We start from the raw sequence: 14,002 nt of genomic DNA, 5'->3' as shown, positions 1-14,002 counted from the left end.
TGTGTGCATGTGCAACAAGTGTTTTGTTAGTGTTTTGTTATGTTTGTGTTTCTCACCTGTTTGGCAGAGATGTCCTGAAACTTTAGATAGGTTCCCTCTTGCTGCAGTCAGAGATGCAGGAAAGACTAGAGGACTCCAAAAGCTTGGATCCCACAACTGATGTGACCACCTCATGTGGTCACTCTTCCCAAAAAAGAGTCAGCCATAAGGGTTCCTGAAAGCTCCTTTTAGAAACCCAAAACTGAGAACTGTGACTTGTCACATTTAAGCCCATCTAGCTCAAAGACAAGTAAGGCTCTGCTGTTAGATCCTATCCCAACTGACTGAGGTTCATTTATAGAGTGGAATTGCTTCAGGATATGACAAATGGTTCTTGAATAGTACCTGGGTACATTGAATGTTTGCTTACACATCTCTAGTGGAATAATTGTTAGTTCAGTTAAAATTCATTTTTACTTCATTCAAGGCTAGCTTTGTCATTTAGCCATCATATACTCAGTTGCTGCTGTGAAAAGGACTGCGTCGCAACATAACTTGCTTTCAGTTTCAAGCATTCAGCCCAACACAAGATAATTCTATAATGCAATTGCAATGAAAAGTTGGAGATTCAAGAATTAGATAGGTAGTGGTGGATACATGAAAATCTCAGCTCATAACCAGTCAAGTCTCCCTGGCTCAGTCCCATAAGGGTACTTTAATTTTCTTCCTGTCTTGCAGCTCATAAACATGCTTGTCTTCACAACACACACCATATGCTGTTGGAAAAGGTCTGTAAAGTTTTATAGATATATTTGAGGGTATTATAAAAGTATAATAAAGTAAAAATAATGCAAAGAAATAGAAATTATTGAACAACTGAATTAAAATATTAGGCTGGGATGGTTTTATTGCATTTAGTCTCTACTTGGCTTATACAGTCATGAAGGGATAGAATTCTTTTTAGAATTAAAATTAAGAAATTTGATTTTAACGATACTTATAAACATTTGCTTAAACACTTAAATAATTTCAGTATGTTGCTGAAGACTACTTAGTTTTATCTCAATCAGTACCAAATTGATTTCTGATGTTTATCTTTTGAAAATGTTTTACTTGGTTTTGGGGAAATATTACTAGTTCAGAGATGAAAGTTTTTACTCATACAGATTGAAATGTTCAGTAGTTAAGTAGCATTACAATGAAAGTAATAGTACAATAATGGTGGTGACCAAATTACAGATATTTTGTTTAATCTGAAATCAGTTTCAACCCAAAATGTGGCCCCTTTCTTTGGAAACACAGCAGAGAAAACGACATGATTGCTGTCAATAGTGCTGCCCTCTTTTTCCTGTTTAGAAGTGAATAATATACCAAACGGTCACCTTGAAGGTGAAGATGGACAGTAGAAAAGTCTGCTGATTTGAGTAGCATAGCTTACCTACATTCTCCCAGACAGAAGTTTCTGCAACTCAAAGTTTTCATTCCAATTTGTGGGGTTTTTTTCCCCTCCAGAATCAGCTGGAGTACCGGACATTTGAACTTTTCCCATGGATAGTCTCTCAGAAATAGTTGCAAAGAAGTTCAAAATATTTCAGGGCTTTCTCTCCTACACTGGCTGTTCCTAGCTCACCCTTCATGGCCCTCCCGCCACCCTCTGCCCATCTTGCCCTGTGAGTCCAGGCCCTGGGGAAGCTCTGTGCGAGCCGCCCGGAACCATGAACCCTGCTGTGGTGAAGCCTGGTAACCCTCATGGCCCAGTCCTGACCACTGCATCTAACATGTGCTGTAAAAGGGGCAGGCTGGCGATGAAAATTTTATGTTGCGGTGTTTGTCTGGGCTTAAGTTCTGGAGGAATTTTTGAAAGATAACATGTAGCTTAGTGATCTGCACTACAACCAAACTGCTAGTTGTGAAGTGAGCTCAGACAAGAAGTTCAACTTTGTTTGCGCCCCTGATGGTTTTTATATACATAAGAACAGTAAGACTTTAAAAAAGGCTACTGTAAATTTTACTGTGATCTATTATAGCTGAGAGTATCTTAAATTATTTCTTCACTCCTTATCACAGCAATCAGAAACTTCAGATAAAGGTTGAAACCTGCTTTGCTTTGTCTCACTACAGGGGTACATTCTTTTCCCCAACTTACAAAAAATAAGAAGTCTTTTAAGACATACAAAGAATACAGCATGAAATTCAGAGTGTCTGTATCTGGTTTTCATGGGGGATGCTTGAAAGGAATTAGACTATTTTTCAGAGGAAACTTATGGCACACTGCTTGCGTATAAATTAACAACAATGAAAGTGGTAAATTAAAATTGTGACATCAATTTCATTTTTAGCTCTGCTTTGCATTTATATAGAAGGATTTATTATTACTGTGATTTACCTTCTACTAAGAGGTAAAAGAAAGGAAAGTATGAAGTAGTAACAGTTGTAATTATCTTCTGGAAAACTTCAGCATGTTGAAAATGCTGCAGCATGTCCGCTCAGAAACTGAAGTTGCTGCGAGCACACTAGGCCATCCTCCCTCTGTTTTCTCGGCTGGATTCCCAGCATTTTCTGACACAGCAGTTCAGGCAAGGTTCAGCATGCATTGAAGGAAAGATCTGTCTTCTATCTCAGATGAAGCACTGACTTCTTGTGTGGCCTCCAATTTTATTTTTTTTCCCCCTGGCTCCCTGCATGTGCTGGCAATGAGGTGTGCTGGTGGCGTGGAAGCCCTAGATGGAACATCCCAGCACAGAATAGCGAACCAGCTCTTAGCTCTTTTCTTCAGCACCATCAGTACTAAAGTTCCTTTGTATTTTATATGCTAGATTAAACCCTGGGAGAAGGCTATAGCCCATGACTCCATTCACTCCTTGTGCTTGCTGGATTTTCAGCAATGCTGTTTTTATAATAAGGTGTAAGGTGACTGAGTTGGCTTAGGAGCATGTCCACAACTGTGGAACAAGCTCCCACAGTACCTAAGATTCAGTTAGTGCCTTTGCCTTTTACCCTGAGAGTAAAAAGCACTTTTTGAACTTTGCCTTCTCTGTGCAGAAGTGCATCAATGTTGCTCTTTGCTTTTGTTTTTTCAGAAAGGAAATTACTAAAATCTTAACAAAACAAAGCAGCCTGTCCCATAGACAAAGAATGAAAATGAGAGAGCAGGTGAGCCATGCAAGATAGGTGGAGTTCATTAGTTAACAGGCACTGCTGGGATATTTTAATGATGAAAGTGGCATAAAACCTTTGCAAGGGAAGACAACAATATGAAACAAGTGTCCATTTTATCTCATTTCTTTTGTCTTCTGGAGCAGAAACAGAGACACTGAGAGGCAGGCTCAAGAAACCTAATTAAATACTGAAAGGAAATTAAAATTAGTTCCCAGTTCTGTTGCCCAGACTGATTCTGTGCATATTCAATTTGTATTATTTTCAGAAAAAAAGACATTATAACTAGAATTCTCAAGGTATTTCTCATTCTTGAAGATAGGAACTAGATGTCTGGGCTAGTCTTCCCGGTATTGTCATTAGGACCTGCCAAGTATTTGACATATCTCAGATCAGTTCCATTGTTATAAAAAGGAGTCAGTGGACCCCCAAACCTACTAATTTCTGTTGGGGAAATGTTTAAAGACTTTGTAGCAAAGTTTTCCTAAGGAAAAAACAATTGATAGCAAATTATATTAAATAAACTGAGTTCCCATGGAAGTAATAATCAACACTAACATTTAAAGCTGTTATTTCACTTAGAAAGGAGAGTTGAATCAAAATATTATGATTTTATGATTTGTCTATACCAGTATCAGTGTCACTGATACCAGTTAAAGTGTCAAAAAGAAAACTTCATAGCATCCTGAGGTTGCTTCACTTCCTAATTAAGACTACAGCAGCATTTTGCAGACTGTGAAAGGAATCCTGTGTGGTGTAAAGTAGCTGTAGAAGGGAGAAATCATTTATTTTAAGGACACACCTAGTGCAGGAGCTTGCTTTAAGACTAGGTTGAAGATACAGCTCATACTTTGGCTCATGATGGAACATTGTTTATCTTCTTGGCTTTTTAAAGCTATATTTGTACTTCTATTTTTGAAAAAAAAAAAAAAAAAAGCAGAAGAGATGTCCTTAAATGTTAAAAAGTACAGTGATATCTGTGTTAAATAACTCCGCACTAGGACATACTTTTCATGGTTACACCATAAGCTTTGTAACTCTAGATCCAGAAAGTCCCCAATGACAGAGAATAGCGTTTATTGAAACTAGTTGGATGTTGCACTGTTTTACTTCACTCTGCCTGGGCACTGACATCAGAAGTGACTGGATTCCTATAGGCATCTAACTTCAGAAAGGAGAGATATGTCTGTACTTTCAAATTAAATGTGCCCGGGAATATTCCTAGGTGCTTAGGCCAGCTGGCACCGAGCAGCCTGTGCCGATGATCAGAAGCTGTTAGTCTCCAAAGCAGGTTGGCTGCAGGCAGGCTGCCTGCTGGGAACAGCTCCTGGAGCACGCTGACTTCCAAAGCTTCTCCCAAGAATTGCCTGGGACACTGATAGTCAGCACAGGCCAAAAGCAGGCAAGAAAATGTTGTAATGCTTTGTTAGGATAGATGACAACATCCTTGTGCTGTGGAACATTCCCAGACACTGATTTACTACTGTAGATATAGACTGAGTGTCTTGCAAAGGTCTCAAAAAAAAAAAAAAAAAAAAGCTATTATTGTAGTAGTATGTGAGTGGACGCGAAAGATGGACAGATGAACATAAAAATGAGCTATATTGGATGTTAGTGAAAATTGCACTGGGAAAAAGAACTCTCACAGCCTGAGGCCCCAAAATCAGAAAAAAAGGTAAGAATTTTTAGAAAACCTCCAGAAATATCTTCCATCTAAAATATAATAGAATGTAATGTAATATAGTATGTGTGACTAATACACATATTTTTGTATGGTGTGACTAATATACATGTGTATGTATGTATTATCCAAGTATGGACAGTCTAAAAAAAAGACAGCTCACTCTTTCTGAATGTTATAGAACATCTAACCCATCAGTTCACTGCATACTAATGGGATTACTTCAGCTTGTAGGTGGGACAAAGTTGCAGTGATTCAAATGAGAGCACTCAGAAGCTATGTTTACATTAAGAAGTAGGGCAGACAAATAGGCCAAATAGGAATGGAGTTGCAGAATGAAATGGTTGGTGCTGCAGGCTGGTGTCCATACAATATGTGTTCCATGTTTTTTTACTGTGTTCTAGCTCTAGTCTGGTCTCATGGGCTAAATGCCCATTAGCAGCTGGAGCTCATTTTAGGTGCACTCCTGGGGCACACATTCAGGTTTCATTTAATCCAAAATAAAATCCAGTTTGTGCTTTCTGAGACTGCTTTGCCATAAGAACCAAAGTGCAGTATGAGGGTATAATCAGGAGATTTCACTTCAAAGGTATACTCCTGATTTAAACTGAAACACTCATGTAGAGGCACCTGGAGAGCTCATGCAGCAGCATTACAGCAATGCAGAGCTAATGTGCACAATTAGCAAGCAAGCCGAGACCAGCCATCGGTGGAGCAGAGACAGAAGCCTTTAACCACTCAGAAAAGAAAATGTTTGCATAGAAAAGGAAAAACTTTGTGCAAACATAAATGCACTAGCACAAAGCAAAGAAAAATCTACTGGTAATTGTCTTGCATATGGGATTCTTTGTATTGGCAAGAAAATTGTTTTGCCAAAGCTTGCTTACAATAGCAAAAAGAGAAAATGCACCACGTCAGGAAAACAAACTGACTCAGAAAATGTAATTTTGCACATATCTGGCTTTGATGCACTACACAAGAGCAAAAATAAACTTTTGGTGCCCTTTGCACGAGCATGAACTTTAAACCAAGAGCAGCAGCACAAAAGCAGAGAAGAGTTTGAATAACAGCCGGACAGTTAAACATCAGTAAATATGAGATAACAGAGACTGTTGGCATTTTGTGAGAATCTAAAACTGCTGACAAAAATATACGGCATAATATTATACAATAGAACAATCAAAATACCAGCAGGACATTGTAAATTACCAAGAAAAATTGAATGACTTAAAATATCAGGAAGTACAGGTAACACATAAATACTCTGCTTTTAAGTAAATCAAGTGAATGAATGGAGCATGTGACTAAACTGGGGCAAACAATTCATTAAAGTTACATACAAAAAGTCAGAAAACTTAGCTCAAATAGGTAGTAAGCTGTAAGATCCCTGTAGCAAATTATCTACATGGTGTTTTAAAGGTCTGGGATGTCTTCTAGGCAGACGAGAGCTGGAAATGGATACAGCGATGCAGCCAGGAGAGCACTTGCTTAATAGAATGTCCTCTGCACTCAGAGAAAAAGCAATAAGGCAAGTGGAAGTCAAGAGGGCATAAGTCTCATTGCTGAGGTTTTCCAGAGCCACAGGTCAGATGGGCAGCAAGCCAACTGTTGAGAAGATGGGAAGCTGTACATATGCATAGTCTTTTAGCAATTTAACAGGGCATTATACAGACCTGCAGGTGGTAATATGCTTTCCATCTTTAAAAAGTAAAAGTAGTTTCAGTTTCTGACACAATACTCATATATTTGCAAATATATTAGATACTGGAATTAAAGTAACTACCTCAGTAACTTTTGAGCATCCATTAGGGTGGATACAGGTGGAAGAAAACTCAGTTTGATATCAAGCCTGTAGTAAAAAAATGCCAACAGTATCAGCAAGAAGAACTAATGGGACTGGCTGTGATTGCTGCCGTAGCTGTATAGATGCAGAAACAGCACAAGAAAAGGTGTAGCTGATCATGATTACGTTCTCATCTATCTGCTTGAAATGACCAAGGCAATAAATCTAAAATGAAATAAAATGAGATGAAATTACATTTGACTCCTGGAGCACTGGGATAATTGCTGACCTCCCAGAGGCTATTACTCAGCTCCTAAAAAGTGAAAACCATGCAGGATAGACCCACACCTGAAAATGGGTAAGTCAGTTTGGAGATTAGTGGGATTCATAAACCATCTCACAATACTTTTCCATGCTTTTCAGATCTGTACAGTCTCCTGAGGTGATTACTAAACAAAACCTCACTATGAATACAACTGTTGTAATTCACTGGAGTCTTCTCATATATAAAGGAGCTGTACAAAATGTCCCACAGTGCAGCATTGCAGCATGTACATGCCAAAGCCATTATATCACACAAGGCAGGGCGGGGGAGGCACTACTGTTTGCATGAGGCATACATAGAACATAACTCCAAAAAGGCTTCTACATCCACCAGCAGAGTGTAGGAGCAGCCCAGCTGAGACATACTGGAGTAATGTGTGCAACTGAAAGCTTCAATCCTTATGTTTCAAGGGCAGGAGACTATACGAATGCAAACTGACCATCAATTTTAGAAAGTGTTTTATAAAGCCAGAACTAGCACCCCTTCAGTAACCACAAGGGAATTCTGCTAAACCTGCAGTAGTGTGCATTGCTCGACATTTGGAAAGGGATTGAGATATACATCCCTGTCTTCTTATCCAGACTGCCATACAAAACCAGGATGACTGAACAAGAACGTCAAAGTCTCAAAATCATAGAAATGGAGAAAATTAGGAGATTCAACATAAATATTATTTAAGCTGGGTATTTGCCAGTTTGAGGCAGAGGCTGCAAAAGAATCTCAAAGGAGTGTTTGAACAAGGTAAAAATTTAGTGTCAGCTCATGCCCATTGATCTTTCACATTGGCCATATGAGCAGGGAGAACTCCCATCATTTCCTGGAGTACTGCAACCCCACAGGTGAGTGGAAGTGTGTAATATGTGTTCAAGTTACAGCACCCAGATCACTGAGCAGAAGTGCCATTGGGCGCCTGTGAAAGCTGTTCTGGGACAGGTTTCTCCATTCAGAAGGATGACTGTGTACTGGGGAGCATCAAGCAGTGCAGAGAGTTGCATTACCCCTGGAGAAACACAGGCTGAACAGAAAGGAGAGACATAAAAATTCATTGCATTCGTAACAGACTTTGAGGAACAGTAGAGAAAAGGACCTGATTTTAAACAACCAATCTCAGAACCTAACCTTACTATATTAGTCAGACTTCTGTGGCTCAACAATCATTTTGCAGCAATTGCTGCAGATTGTGTCATTAGGATCAGGCACTCTGGCAGCCCCACTACAAAACTGTGTTTGGAGACAGTGGAGCCTGGGCTCGTTCTTGTTCAGTCATGCAAATAACCTGAGAATAAAAATCTAGTCCAGCTCAATGGGGAGGGCAGTGACAAGTGGTGTTCTTCAGGGGTTGGTGTTGGGACCAGCGCTGTTTAACATCTTTGTTAGCGACATGGACAGTGGGACTGAGCACACCCTCAGCATATTTGCTGACCACACCAAGCTGTGTGGTGCAGTCAATGTGCTGGAGGGAAGGGATGGCATCCAGAAGGACCTGGACAGGCTGGAGAGCTGGGCCTGGGCAAACCTCATGAAGTTCAACAAGGCCAAGTACAAGGTCCTGCACATGGGTCGGGGCAATCCCAAGCACAAATACAGGCTGGACGAAGAGTGGATTGAGAGCAGCCCTGAGGAGAAGGACTTGGGGGTACTAGTGGATGGAAAACTGACTATGAACCAGCAATGTGCACACGCAGCCCAGAAAGTCAACCATATCCTGGGCTGCATCAAGAGAAATGTGACCTGCAGGTCAAGGAAGGGTATTCTCCCCCTCTACTCTGCTCTTGTGAGACCCCACCTGGAGTCCTGTGTCCAGCTCTGGGGCCTCCAATATCAGAAGGACATGGACCTGCTTGAGCAGGCCCACATGAGGCCACAAAGATGATCAGGGGGCTGGAGCACCTCCCCTATGAGAACAGGCTGAGAGAGTTGGGGTTGTTCAGCCTGGAGAAGAGAAGGCTCCGGGGAGACCTTATAGCGGCCTTCCAGTGCTTAAGGGGGCTACAGGAAAGATGGGGAGGGGCTCTTTACCAGGGAGTGGGGGGGTAGGATGAGGGGTAATGGTTTTAAACTGAAAGATGGTAGATTTAGATTAGATATTAGGAAGAAATTCTTTACTGTGAGAGTGGTGAGACACTGGCACAGGTTGCCCAGAGAAGCTGTGGCTGCCCCCTCCCTGGCAGTGTTCAAGGCCAGGTTGGACGGGGTTTTGAGCAACCTGGGCTAGTGGAAGGTGTCCCTGCCCATGGCAGGGGGGTTGGAACTAGGTGATCTTTAAGGTCACTTCCAACCCAAACCGTTCTATGATTCTATGAATTCTCATCACTGCTATCACTACCATCGCCTTGCAGCAAGTCGAATGGCAAAACTGAGTCAAGAACTGAAGTTGCAGGGTTTTTTTAAAAAGAGGAAGACATCCTCCAGTGGAAAAGTGGCTCTTGCAGAAAGCACTCACAGTGGCCTGATGTCATCCTGATGTCAGGACATGTGTACAACTCAGTGCCTGCTGGAAGTATGATGGCTGGCAATGGGGAAAGGAATAACAAAAAGAAAAGAAATCAAAGGGCAATACAATGATCAGCAGGCCAAGAAATAACCACCAAGAAATATGACCCAGGACTCTGTCAAGATCAAACATTTTCCTCAGGATAAATCATGAACTTGAGTGCAAGCCACCCACATTGAAGAGACCCTGTAATTTGTCTATAGCAGGAGTGGGTGAGTGTATTTTCTAGTCTCACCCCAAATGTCTGCATCATATGAGCAGATAAGGAGGATAAGGAGGCACTTTTTTCACCAGGGCTTGGTCAGTGGGACAGAAGAACACAAACTGATGAACACGCCATTGACAGCCTATGTAGCTGACTTGTTAAACACCACACCACTGCAACAGCTGTGTCACAGGCAGTCTCTCTACAGAAAATAATCCATCTGGAAGAAGAATTAAAGGCTGGAATGAGGTGCATTCTCTCACTTCTGACATCTGAGCATAGAAAAATATTTGTCTAAGGCTGCAGATAGCCTGAATCGGTGGCTGAGGGGCACGAGCTGCTGCATCAGTCAAGTTACTGTCAGAGCAGGTAGCAGCCTGGGGTGGCATGGGGGGAGCAGGAGATTTGAGTGGGTGCTGCTGCTGCCCAAGGGAGCCCCACCATTCATCACTCTACTGCTCCCCGTCACAGCCTTGCCCCTTCTCCTTCCCCCTGCCTCGTCAGTGAGCACTCCAGCTCCACACCAAGCATTTCCAGCAGCCATGGAGCACGGGAGGGCAACCGTGCTCTATCCCCAGCAAAATCAAGTGCTGCTTAAATGCTTCACATCTGTGAGCTGGCTTTGTGCCACAGTTATCCATGAGGCCCACGTAGCTAAGCTGCATTTTTCTATCCTGCCTCATCTCCTTGCTGCCCCGCTCCAGGTACACACCTGATAGGAAGGGCGTTGTCCTGCTATCATGTCATGGCTCATTGAAGTGGTCTGCACACAGAAAGAGTGGATATTTGGGAACAGACTTATTGCTCATGCAGAACCACCCACTGCATCTTCTCTGGAGGCAGGAAATGGTCCCAGCCTTCCTGAGGAGAAGCAGCAAATCTCTCCTGTGTGGTGACTGCTCCTGCCTTTGTAAGCCACTCAGACTTGAAGCTCTCCTAGGACCTTTTTCCATCAGAATACAGAGCACCTCTATAAAATATGGAGAAAAACAGTCGGGCAGACCGATGACATGGATTATCTATAATAATATAAATTATGTCATCTGTGACCTTTGTAGCAGTAGCACTATTGTAGACAGCATTAATGTAGAGAAGCTGCACTAAGTAGAAAATTCTGTTTCCCTTACTGTCTTATGGTTGAAATGTCCATAGATTTTTTCTTTTGAGCTGTAGATGAATCACTATAAATATCTAGCATAACTTTAACAAGATTAATTATGTCAAGAAATAAAAATAATTTTGTTTTTACATTTTAAATGAGGATAAGATTTTTTTAAATGGCAGGTTTTTTGAGTAGTGAAGCTCTGTAGGGCTTGCGTGATCACTCATCCATGAAGAGGTATGTTATCTGGAACTATCTGGGTGCAGAACAGCTGAAGACACGAGAGTTTTTTCAAACAACGCAAAAGAGGTGTACACTGTATGCTCCATTTTATCTTTCATTGGGCACCTGTAACTCCTGTGATGAAGTCAGGTGGAACCGTGTGTGCATGTCCAAAAAGAGTGGGTTGGTTGTGGTCAGTCAGCGAGACATGGTGCCGGTTTCCCCAGTCGCTGCATGGAGGCTTAACCTCAGCCAGTGTAACCACATGCATGTTTAAAGGTCAGCCAAGCGTAAAAGCTTGTAGGATCAGGACAGGCGTTTCTTTTAAAGTATAAATTACATAGTTTTTGTGCCATGCCAATCCCTTTGACCTGCAAAATAGCCCAATGAGTACACAGTGCAAAGTGATATGTAAAGGAAAGGTTTATGTATCTCTGTTGTTTATCTGTAAGGAGCACATAAGCAATGAAAAAGTGGATGGCCTGTTGAAGCAATATGTAATTGTGGTTATATTTAATAGCAGAGGGCAAGCTGAATGCATCTACTCACAAGCCTAAGTGCATACAAATCAGTGAAGTCTTGTAGTAGCAAGATGATCAGAATTCATTTTAAAGCTATTATAGTAATTTAAAACAAGATAGTTTTTAAAAATACAGTGATGTATGCCCGTGATCTGTATTTCTAATGATTTGAACATTAGATTTTTAAAAATCAAATTCTTCCTCTGATTGACTTGAGTGAAAATCTAATCAAATTAGCATTTTAGAATATATGACCATTGTAATTTTCAGAATACAATGATACTTTAGATATTATACTTTAGCTGTCATAAAGACAGATAAATATGCAAGAGAGGCACTGTGGGGGACCTGGAAGGTTGATTCTAATGAGCACTTTTGTGTTTGTCTACATTAGGTTTTCATATAGCATCTGTGACTTTGGTACCTACGCATTGACATCTCCTCACTGCTTGATGGTGATATAGGAAGCATTTATATCAGTTTAATGAAGTTATCAGTTTCATAATGCGTTATTGATATTTTATTCATAAGTTTGATATAATCATTTTAAACAGTTCAGCAAATATTTATTTCTTTTCAGATCTGTTTAAAAGTTTTAATAACTTCAAATTATCAAAATTCTTCATCATCACTTTCTTTTAGTGGATCATTCCAATTTTACCATCTGGCTATATTCTCATAATTTTTTTTAATGTCATATGTGTTGATTTGTCACATTTTCAAAACTGTTGGAGGCCTTAATCAAACCAGAATACCCAAACTCTTCATAGGAGAGCATTCAGCATTTTCTCATCCTACTTCTCGCCAACTGAAGTGGGAGTTTTGACTATCTAGGGGTGGAAGCACTTACTATTAATGCCAGAACTATTTGTATTATGACTCTCAGCATGAAATTTAGTGAGTTTAGATTATTGAGGTGATGATAAAAATCATTGTATTGTTGAGTTTGAAGACTCTAAAAGGCAGTGGTAGGCTCCTTGGTCATAACTGCAAGAGATGACTAGAGCTCATTTGTCTGCACTGAATACTTTACATTTAAATTAGGATTGTGTGAAGTAGAGATGGAAGGATTACTATGTGTGAGAGATGAATGAGGGAAAGCATTGTAGTCTGTGCAGAAGGAGGATAAGTACTGTAGTTCATCTGCCATAAGAGATGGATTACAATGAATCTGAAGTGGAAGAAGGTTTGCTTAGGAATTATTAGCAGTGGTTTGCTTTTAAGTAATCTATTAGTGTAATAATATATGTATAGTTATGTGATGTGTAATCTACCAGGGGGAAGCGGAGTTTATTTCTAGATATATTGAAATGATGTGCTGTTTACAGTATAGGCAAGTCAGTAATAAATCTGGAGCTTCCGTGCAAAAAAAACCCATCAAAACAAAAAGGCAGGATAAACAAAAATCAAACCAAAAATTTGCAAACGTTCCAGCAGATGGAAAAAGTGTATGCTCTTACCACTTGTGCAAGGTTTAACTGTTAGCAAAAAGTATTCGATGGGTAAATTTGCAGCTAAAACACATATAGCAATGTCGAAAACACACTTTTCTTTGCACGCAATGGCAGCAGTGGTTATTTTACTGAACGTACTCAAAACTTCATAGAGTGACTTTCAAAACCTTGGTTTCTTCCCGAGGCTGGAGGAGGCGGTTGCAGGTTGCCCTCTCTGCCTAGTCTCCCATTCACCTGAGAGCATGAATTTGATGGGCACAGCTGATTAGACTGTATATTTTTTATATGCCCATGGTGCATACATAGACTTTCTATGTCTAAGTACTGAAGGGTGTCTAGAGCTGTATTTGCATGAGGGGTATGCTGGAAGGGAGTGTGGGAGAGCTAAGGAGGATGTGGATAGCATGCATTTCACCTCATCCTGCCCACAGGGTGTAATTTGCCCTCAGGCTGCATGGTAGTGTCAGGCTGCTCAAGGAGCTTTTGAACAGGTTCACATGGGTCATGTAGGGTCTTTAAATGCAGCTTCATGGGGGTTCACAGTTCTAGAAATGGGGCTAGGCTGCTCCTGGTACGTGACCCAGCTCATTTAGCACAAGTGGAATTAGCAAATTCAGCTTAATACAGCTCCGCTCACCTTGCTGGGTCAGTCGCATCTATGATGGACAGGTCAGTTGGTAACCACTAATGTAGCCATAGCAGTAAGGATATCCATGTTCTCTCATAGTTGTAAGAAAACATTTATTTTTCCCTTTTAATAGCCCAGCTAGCACCTCTGAAACTTATTTGGAAGGGCCTAGAAAACAGACAGCCATTAGGTACTGTTAGAGTTCAATCTCCTTGGTATATGTACCCCCAGAAGTGGATGGTTAAATCCAAAGAAAAAGATGGTTTTAGGGTTATTCTGAATAGCTCAGTTACCAGCCAGCTTGGAGGAGAAGGTGGGTAAAAATATCTAGCAGTGGGATTTTTTCATATGATCAGATAATTTATAATATTGATATGATGAGTGCATAAGCTGAATGTATGGATATATACACACTATGGTATATAGATACACACAAAAACGTGAATACTGGG

The 14,002-nt window shown here is 40.7% G+C and overlaps 1 protein-coding gene across 3 annotated transcripts in view; it reads left to right on the top strand.

The window, feature by feature from the left end:
• Nucleotides 1-14,002, top strand: part of DPYD (dihydropyrimidine dehydrogenase) — a 367,570-nt gene that overhangs the window by 328,945 nt on the left and 24,623 nt on the right. The window lies entirely within an intron of this gene.

Source organism: Strix aluco, chromosome 8, assembly GCF_031877795.1.
Source record: "Strix aluco isolate bStrAlu1 chromosome 8, bStrAlu1.hap1, whole genome shotgun sequence".
NCBI classification, from domain to species: domain Eukaryota; kingdom Metazoa; phylum Chordata; class Aves; order Strigiformes; family Strigidae; genus Strix; species Strix aluco.
The sequence above is the reverse complement of the archived record's forward strand: the minus strand, read 5'-3'. Positions and strand labels throughout refer to the sequence as shown.